The sequence below is a fragment of the Penaeus vannamei genome, chromosome 25 (genome assembly GCF_042767895.1).
Source record: "Penaeus vannamei isolate JL-2024 chromosome 25, ASM4276789v1, whole genome shotgun sequence".
Lineage (NCBI taxonomy): Eukaryota > Metazoa > Arthropoda > Malacostraca > Decapoda > Penaeidae > Penaeus > Penaeus vannamei.
In genome coordinates this window covers 4,850,144-4,860,143 of record NC_091573.1, presented here as the reverse complement: position 1 = coordinate 4,860,143, position 10,000 = coordinate 4,850,144, and the positions used below count along the sequence as shown (strand labels likewise).

At 39.2% G+C, this 10,000-nt stretch overlaps 1 long non-coding RNA gene and 1 other non-coding gene across 2 annotated transcripts in view; one reads left to right on the top strand and one right to left on the bottom strand.

Annotated features, from left to right (window-relative positions):
- LOC138866440 (uncharacterized) overlaps positions 1-8,762 on the top strand; it is a 17,631-nt gene extending 8,869 nt beyond the window's left edge. The window contains exons 2-3 of the long non-coding RNA XR_011399572.1: positions 1,477-1,576; positions 8,550-8,762. This is a non-coding gene — a long non-coding RNA (uncharacterized lncRNA). The remainder of the gene's footprint in view (positions 1-1,476; positions 1,577-8,549) is intronic.
- Positions 8,763-9,571: 809 nt separating this feature from the next.
- Positions 9,572-9,644, bottom strand: TRNAK-UUU (transfer RNA lysine (anticodon UUU)). The gene has a single exon. It is a non-coding gene; the product is annotated as a tRNA-Lys (tRNA).
- Between the last annotated feature and the right edge of the window lie 356 nt (positions 9,645-10,000).

Sequence of the window (10,000 nt, the reverse complement as noted above, 5' to 3'; positions counted from 1 at the left end):
ACTGAGAGAGAGGGAGAGGGAGAGGTGGAGAAGGAGAGGGGAGGGGAGAGGGGAGAGGGGGAGAGGGAGGGAGGAGGGAGGGGGAGAGGGAGGAGGGGGAGGGAGGGAGGGAGGGAGGAAGGGGAGGAGGAGGGAGGGAGAGGGAGGGAGAGGGAGGGAGAGGGAGAGGGAGGGAGAGAGAGAGGAGAGAGAGAGAGAGAGAGAGAGAGAGAGAGAGAGAGAGAGAGAGAGAGAGAATGAAAAGAGAGAAAAAAAGGGAGAGAGGGAGAGAAAAAGAGAGAGAAGAGAGGGAAAGAGAGAGAGAGAAGAAATAGATATATAGATAGAGAGAGAGAGAGAGAGAGAGAGAGAGAGAGAGAGAGAGAGAGAGAGAGAGAGAGAGAGAGAGAGAGAGAGAGAGAGAGAGAGTGAGTGAGTTAGTGAGTGCGATGGTCATGAACACAGGGTTTATGTGCAGACCATGCGGAGGTGATGAACCAGAAGGCCAGGGGGAGACAAGGAGTGCATGGCAGATGAGAGGGAAGACCAGGGGGGTGACCTTGTCGGAAGGAGGATGGAGGGGTATGGATGGGAGATGGGGTAAGGGGTATATATGGGGGGAAGGGAGAGGCCGAGGACAAATAGCGTGTTCTGACTGTTTGTGTATTTCACTCTAGCACTTTTTCCGTCAATTTTTTGACAATTTTCTGTTTTTTTTTCCACATTTTTTAGCGAATTGTCGATTTTCCGGTCAGACGATAATGATCGTTTCCGTCTGAAAACCTTTCCGTCAACCTTTTCAGCCAAGCAGAGTCAGATCAAGAGCAATATTCGAGAATGTATGTATTTAAGTTAAATAAAAGTAAAAAAAAAATGACGGAAAAAGTGCTAGTGTGACAGCGCCTTTATACGGCCGGTTTGTTAAAATTGTGCCAGGCCCGACCCAATGAATATTCGTAAATACAGACATGTATGTACACAGAAATTAATGCATATCTGTTTATATATGTGATAGATGTACATTTATCAATCTATTTGCCCGGTTTGCTATCTCTTTACGTGTTCTGTTTGTACGCACACGCTAATACGTACATAGGCACAGGCACACACATAGAGACACATGGGTGGATGGACACACACACGCACACACACAGACGACACACACATACAAACACACACAAACAAACAAACACACACACAAACAAACACACACACACAAACAAATACACACACACACACACAGACACATACACACACACAAACAAAAACACACACAAACACACACACAAACAAAAAACACACACAAACACACACAAACAAGCACACACACACAAACAAATACACACACACACACAAACACCCCTACACACACACACACACACACAAATACACACAAACACACAAATACACACAACCCCCCCCACACACACACAAACACACACACACACGCACACACAATCATTATCATGCTACAAAACTTATTCCTAATTTCCCCAGAGAGCGCGACGAAAAGGAAAGGACAGGAAGACAAAGAAGGCCAAGATGGGCGTTCTGTTTACGTTCGTCCTCGGCGTCCTCGTGGCTACAGCTGCGGCAGGTGAGTGGAGTAGAAGTTCATGGGAAGGGCGAGGTCAGTAGCAGCTCGAGGAGGTGTCATGGCCTCCTCGTGTCAGCTGCGGCAGGTGAGTGGAGTAGAAGTTCATGGGAAGGGTGAGATCAGTCAGTAGCATCACGAGGAGGTGTCACGGCCTCCTCGTGTCAGCTGCGGCAGGTGAGTGGAGCAGAAATTCATGGGAGAGGCTAGGTCAGTAGCAGCCCGAGGAGGTGTCATGGCGTCTGATTCTATTTTTGGGAGAAAAACAAACGAACACGTGGGTTTGTTTTGATGACGTCAGCAAAGTTGCGGATGCTCTGTGAATAGGGTCGATCATTTTGGTCTTTTCGGGTTTCAAAAAGGATGGAAAATAATGATTTTAATTGTTATATTTTCATTGAACAATCGTCAAAATAGATGCCATGACATCTCGAGTTGCTACTGATCTTGCCTTTCCCATAAGTTCATATCTGGTATCCTGTACGTAAATGATGCATGTTGTAGGAGATGGCATATAAGAAAAAAAAAAAAAAAAAAAAATATATATATATATATATATATTATATATATTATGTATATATATATTATATATGTATATATATATATATATATATATATATATATATATATATATATATTTTCTCTCTCTCTCTCTCTCTCTCTCTCTCTCTCTCTCTCTCTCTCTCTCTCTCTCTCTCTCTCTCTCTCTCTCTTCTTTCTTTCTTTCTTTCTTTCTTTCTTTTCATTTACCAACATAATTTTGGGCAACTACCACTGCCATCTTAAGTCAATTATACAATCAAGTAATGCATTTAAAACAGATAAACGTCATTTTATTCGTCGTGATCACATCAATAAAATCTTTAAAAGGATGGATACAGTCATTCATAATGTCTGATATAATATGTAGAAAAGGAAAGAATACTTTTTTTTTATTCTAACCAATAGTAATCCTGGTCCTGTTCTTTGACAAATGGAAAGAAACGCTTTAGGGATGAATAGAATAGTTACTCCTTAAAATACTGTAGTTTTCTCTAACGAAAGGTCACGTGGAACCATTTCATATCTCATACCTTATTTTCTCCCCCCATCCTCTCAACTAAGCTACACGGAAGCTATTATTATTATTATTAGTATTGATAGTGATAATAATAATGATAATGATAGTAATAATGATAATGATAATGATATAATGATTATAATAATATAATGATAATGATAAAAATAATACTTATAATTATGATTATTATTATTGTCATTATTATTGTTATTATCATTATTATTATCAATATTATTATTATTATCATTATTATTGTTACTATTATTATTATTATTATTATTATTATTATTATTATTATTATTATTATTATTATTATTATTATTATTATTATTATTATTATTATTATTATTACTATTATTATTATTATGAGTGACGAGGTATTACTGATTTTGATTTCGCTTCGCTTGAGATCAATATAAGATTTTTTTTTTCGTAGACGCAAAATTAAAAGAAGCACATGTATATGTAAGCACTCAGTTTAGTAAATAGATAGTGCTTTAGTAACCAGTGTTGCCAGTGATATTTCTACAAAACGGCTCATCATTTTCCCGCCAAAAGGGACTTGGAAAAAATCGTTACATTTAGAATAAACTTTCAAAAATTTCCCGCTAGATCATAACAAGGAGAGAGAGAGAGAGAGAGGGAGGGAGGGAGGGAGGGAGGGAGAGAGAGAGAGAGAGAGAGAGAGAGAGAGAGAGAGAGAGAGAGAGAGAGAGAGAGAGAGGGAGGGAGGAGAGGAGGGAGGGAGGGAGGGAGGGAGGGAGGGAGGGAGGGGGAGAGAGAGAGAGAGAGAGAGAGAGAGAGAGAGAGAGGAGAGAGAGAGAGAGAGAGAGAGAGAGGGAGGGAGGGAGGGAGGGAGGGAGAGAGAGAGAGAGAGAGAGAGGAGAGGGGGAGAGAGGGATGGAGAGGAGAGGGAGGGGAGAGAGAGGGAGTGAGAGAGAGGAGAGAGAGAGGGAGTGAGAGAGAGGGAGGAGAGAGGGAGGGAGGGAGAGAAGGGAGGGAGGGAGGGAGGGAGAGAGGGAGGGAGGGAGAGAGGGAGGGAGGGAAGGAGAGAGGGAGACATAGAGGGAGGAGAGAGGGAGAGAAGGAGAGAGGGAGAGAAGGAGAGAGGAGAGAGAGAGAGGGAGAGGGAGAGAGGAGAGAGGAGAGAGGGAGGAGAGAAGGAGAGAGGGAGGAGAGAAGGAGAGAGGGAGGAGAGAAGGAGAGAGGGAGGAGAGGAGAGAAGGAGAGAGGGAGGAGAGAAGGAGAGAGGGAGGAGAGAAGGAGAGAAAGAGGAGAGAAGGAGAGAAGGAGAGAGGGAGAGAAGGAGAGAGAGGGAAGAGAAAGGAGAGAGGGAGAGAAGAGAGGAGAGGGAGAGAGGGAGAGAGGGAGAGAAGGAGAGAGGGAGAGAAGGAGAGAAGGAGAGAAGGAGAGAGGGAGAGGAGAGAGAGGGAGAGAGGAGAGGGAGGAAGGGAGAAGGAGAGGGGGAGAGAAGGAGAGGGGGAGAGAAGGAGAGAGGGAGAGAAGGAGAGAAGGAGAGAGGGAGAGAAGGAGAGAGAGGGAGAGAGAAGGAGAGAGGGAGAGGGAGGGAGAGAGAGAGAGGGAGGAGAGAAGGAGGGAGAGAGAGAGAGAGAGGGAATGAGAGAGGGAGAGAAGGAGAGAGGGAGAGAAGGAGAGAGAGGGAGAGAAGGAGAGAGGGAGAGAGAGAGAGAGGGAGAGAAGGAGAGAGGGAGAGAGAGAGAGAGAGGGAGAGAAAGAGAGGAGGGAGAGAAGAGAGGGAGGGAGAGAGAGAGAGGGAGGGAGAGAAGAGGGAGAGAGAGAGAGAGAGGAGGGAGAGAGAGAGAGAGAGAGAGGGAGAGAGAGGAGGGAGGGAGAGAGAGAGAGGTGGGGAGAGAGAGAGAAGGAGAGAGAGAGAGGGAGGGAGAGAGAGAGAGGGAGGGAGAGAGAGAGAGAGGAGAGAGAGAGAGAGGGAGGGAGAGAGAGAGAGGGAGGGAGAGAGAGAGAGAGAGAGAGAGAGAGAGAGAGAGAGAGAGAGAGAGAGAGAGAGAGAGAGAGAGAGGGAGAGAAAGGGAGAGAGAGAGAAAAAAGGAGACATTGGGAGAGAGAGAGAGAGAGAGAGAGAGAGAGAGAGAGAGAGAGAGAGAGAGAGAGAGAGAGAGAGAGAGAGAGAGAGAACGAGGTAAGGAAAGACTAGCTCCGTGTGTGTGTGTGAGTGTGTGTGTGTGTATGTGTGTGCGCGCGCGCGTGCGCGTGTGTGTCTGTGTGTATGTGCGCGCTATTTCAATTACGGGACGAGGGGGAAAATATTAATTTATAGGCCATTACTTTTGCCAAAGTAATGAAATTGCTAGAAAAGGAAGCCTGTAAAATGTTAATTAACTTTAGAATAGAATGGAAGTCAATTAAACAAAGCGACAGAGTTTGCGAAAAGTAAATGTAAAGAAAATCTAAACTTGCACTAAAAGCAAGACTGGAAATGAAAAGAAAAAAAGAAGAAAAGAAGAAAAAAAGAAAAAGAAAATACAGTTAGGATTTTACGTTCAGAGAAATACATCTATTTTGCTAAACCGGAACATTTAAATGAAGTCATTTTAGCAGAAGAAATGTTTTAAAAAATGCATAGGAAATGCAGACGCTAAGGGGCAAGAAAGAGCAAGAAAATATATTACGTGAAAACATGTTATGATCAGGTTTTACGAAAGGAGGAATAAACGTAATATTATTGTTGTCACTTGAAGGAAATAATTGGAAATAAAAATCAAAAAGTAATTTTTCAGGAGAAAATATGAATCAAAAAGTGATTCTTGCAGGTGAGAAATTGAACTTTAAAAAAAAATAATTGCACCTGATTTTTTTTTAAAACTCGAAAGACCCCGAAATAGAATCCATAATCCTTTTAAATCGAGAGAACAAACTTTCGCAACCGATCACTCAAAGTTTTATTTCGACCAATCAACAAATATTAAAAATTAGTATTTGCGTCTCCATTCTATAGATGTTGAACGAAGGATGTGAAAATTGGCAATGTTTATGGATGTGAATTTGGTTGAATTTGGTTGAAAGAAATAAGCAGTATGACAAGACACGATTGAAGTGTTGAAACTAATGAACGAAAGGAAAAGATACGGTTCATTTGTTGAAAGACGTAAACAAAAAGAAAAGATAGTTAAATTTGCTGAAAATAAAATGAAAAAGAAAAGAAAAGAAAGAAATAGTAAAGACAGAGGCGCGTAGACAATGTAAAATAGCAAAAAATAATGAAATAATATAACAAAATGGAATATTATCAACGTTAAAAAGATGCTTGGCGTTCGAATAGGCGAACAAACCAACATCAATTCCATAATACGCTTAAACGATAAAATCAGAAAACATTTGAAATATAAAGAAAATTTCTCAACACAGCGCGACCAGGTCACCAAAATTTCGGATCCCGGATGTAAAGAGGAATAGATGTCTTTTTTCAAGAGGAATAAACGTCTTTTATTAAAATTTATTAAACGTTTATTGGAAAAGAGAAATAAATGTCTTGTTAATAGAGGAATAGACGTCTTTTTTCAAGAGGAATAAACGTCTTTTTTCAAGAGGATTAAACGTCTTTTTAAAAGAGGAATAAATGTCTTTTTTCAAGAGGAATAAACGTTTTTTTTAAAGAGGAATAAACGTCTTGTTTAAAGAGGAATAAACGTCTTCTTTCAAGAGGAATAAACGTCTTCTTTCAAGAGGAATAAACGTCTTATTTCAAGAGGAATAAACGTCTTCTTTCAAGAGGAATAAACGTCTTGTTTAAAGAGGAATAAACGTCTTCTTTCAAGAGGAATAAACGTCTTCTTTCAAGAGGAATAAACGTCTTCTTTCAAGAGGAATAAACGTCTTATTTCAAGAGGAATAAACGTCTTCTTTTAAGAGCAATAAACGCTTTTTTAAAGAGGAATAAACGTTTTTTTTTTTTTTTTAAGAGGATTAAACGTCTATGCAAAAGAGGAATAAGCGTCTTTTTTGAAGAGGAATAAACGCTTTTTAAAGAGGATTAAACGCTTTTTTTTAAAGATGATTATTTTTTTAAAGAGGAATCGACGTCTTTTTCAAGAGGACTTAACGTCTTTTTTTTTTTAAAGAGGATTAAACTTTTTTTTTTAAGAGGAATAAATGTCTTGTTAATAGAGGAATAGACATATTTTTCTCAAGAAATGTCTTTTTTTTTTTTAAGAGGAATAAACGTATTTTCTGAAGAAGAATAAACGTCTTTTTAAAAGAGAAATAAACGTTTTTTTTTTAAAAAGGAAGAAACGTTTTTTAAAGAGTAATAAACGTCTTTTCAAAGAGGAAGAAACCTAATTTATTAAAGAGGAAGAAACATCTTTTATTAAAGAGGAAAAACGTGTTAGTCTTTGGAAACAGGTAGAGGCGTGGGTAGCGGTATGGAGAGGGGGGGGAGAGGGGGGAGGGGGAGTTTGCCTGCGAAATCGTATGATTATTTTAGTGATTCTTATAAAAAAAACATAAATGGGAATATAATCCGCATTATGTCAACAACGATAGTGATAGCATAATGTTTATTATAACAAAAACAACAATAGCAACATAACTAACAATACCACCACCAGTAATAATAATGATGATGTTGATGGTGATGGTGATGGTGATGCTGCTGCTGCTGCTGCTGCTGATGATGATGATGATAATGATGATAACAGTAATTATAATGGGGATAAAGATAATAATAGTAGTAATAATAATAGCAGTAATGATAGAAACAATACTAATACTAATAATAATGGCCATAACAACAACAACAACAATAATAATAATAATGATGATAATTATGATGATCCGCCAAGGCAATAAAGTCACATGCAATGAAAATATTTTCACTTGAATTACATAAAAGTAAAAAAAATGAACGCCAAAAAGTTGTCCGTATCTCGCAATGCTAATGAATCGGTAAAAACAAAATCCTGGATCCGAATCTGGTAAAAAAGTCCTAAAAATATGTTTCATAACTTTTTGAGTTATCCTGCTAACGAACAAACACACTAACCAGTGCTACCAAATCCACAACCTCCTTGGCAGATGCAGTGATGATAATGATAACAATATTACTGATACTAATAACAATAATAACAATAGTAATAACCAAGGTAGCATCACCTCAACCTTTGACCTCAGCTCTCACCTCAACTAATTTTGCACTGTCATTTCTTCTCCATTTTGCGCAGTCATTTCTTCTCCACTTTTCATTTTCCTTCTCTTCTCGTCCTTCTTCTGTCCAAAATCCTAAAGTATGAGAAAGGATAAAAGGATGGTTCTGTGTCAGTCCTGAACGGTTTTCTAATCCTCTGCTAATCCTTTTTTTAACCCTTTTCACGACCATACTAATCTCCAGCGCTCTCTACGGCCTTTATATAACATATTTTGTCCTTATTGTTCTTTCATTTTTTAACCTTTTCGTCACAATACTTTGTCGTAAAGCTGTATGACCTTTCCTGACCTGAGCTTCGTGACCCAAAACTCGCCTTGTTGTTATATTTTGTATACGTTGGTAAGAGCCGTAGATGTTGACGCGGCAGAATTTTTTCAATAAATAGATAAATAAATAATGATAATTCGTAATGATAATAATAATGATAATAGTATTAATAATAGTAGTAGTAGTAGTAATAGTAGTAGTAATAGTAATAGTTATAGTAGTAGTAATAGTTATAGTAATAGTAATAGTAATAGTAACAGTAATAGTAATAATTATAATGATAATGATAAGATAATGATAACAACAACACATCCGTAATAGTAATAGTAATAATAATAATGATAATAACAGCAACACACCAGTAATAGTAATAATGATAATGGTAATAACAGCAACACATCAGTAATAGTAATAATGATAATGATAACAATAACAGCACCAACCCCCCCTCCCCTCCATCTCGCCAGCAACCCCAGCAGACGACGGCCGCCCCTGGGAAGCGCACCTGAAGCGGCTGACCCCGAGCTCCTCCAGCCAAGTCCAGGCAGACGCTGTCATGGGCCTCATCAGACGGCTGCTTCCTGACCGCGCTGGGGACTTCATGGTGACCGTCGACCCCTCGATAGGCCCCCAGGATAAGGATACGTTCATGGTAGGTGTCGCGTGCGTCGCTGTGTGCGTTTGGCGTGTGCGTCGCTGTGTGCGTTTGGCGTGTGCGTCGCTGTGTGCGTTTGGCGTGTGCGTCGCTGTGTGCGTTTGGCGTGTGCGTCGCTGTGTGCGTTTGGCGTGTGCGTCGCTGTGTGCGTTTGGCGTGTGCGTCGCTGTGTGCGTTTGGCGTGTGCGTCGCTGTGTGCGTTTGGCGTGTGCGTCGCTGTGTGCGTTCGGTGCTCGTCGGAATGGGGATTAGGCCTTCGTCAGGAATCTGCGGTCGAGGTGGGTCGTTCTCGGCTGGAATCTGGAATCGGAATCGGAAGGAATTCTCTCGGAAGAGGCAAAAAATAATCCGATATTGTTAGATTATTTGGGATTTTTGGGTTTTTCTTTTCTTTCTGGAAAAAAAAAATTGGACTGAAATTTTGGATCAATTTTTATTCCTGAACTTTCTTAAGTCATTATTAGGATTTCACTATTAATTCCGGAATTTTTCGTTTTTTTTTCTCTGAAATTTGGACGCGAATCCTTGTCAAAAAATATTCTCTCTCTTACAAACCAGACTTTCCTTTAAAAGCAGATGGAAGCAAGAAAGAAATATAGCAAGAAATGCTAATTGATTAATCATAATCAAAATATATGAAAACAAATTTGAAAAAATTGATCCCATAACTTAAGAGATTTTGTCCATCTGTTAATTATCTACAGATTTATCCATCTGTTAGCTATTTACACAACGTTGACACATACTAACAGACACGAATATCTAGATTAAAAAAATGAAAAATGGACAGCTTTGCCCGATAAAACATTGATAAAAAAAGAACCTAAATTAACGCGCCCGAACAGGGACTTGAACCCTGGACCCTTAGGTTAAAAGCCTAATGCTCTACCGACTGAGCTATCCGGGCTCCACTTTTTAATGTGTTTCGTGTACTAATTTATTACTAATTTTATTTTTGGCATTATTTATTTGGGGTTTATTGTATGCATGGTTATGATGCGTTATCTGAATCACATTATAGCAAGAGATATGGGAAAGTAAAATGAAATATGGTGAGGATAAACCACAATAATGATGATAATGCTGATGATAATAAATTAATATTAATCCATATTCGTTTTCTATAATTTTCATAGTAATTGTTTATTTATTATTAATCATTATAACGTGTTTTTATATGTTATTGATTGTTATAACTATTACTAATTATTGTAACTTAACGTTCATTTTTTCTTAATCTATGGTTGTATATGCTTATATGTA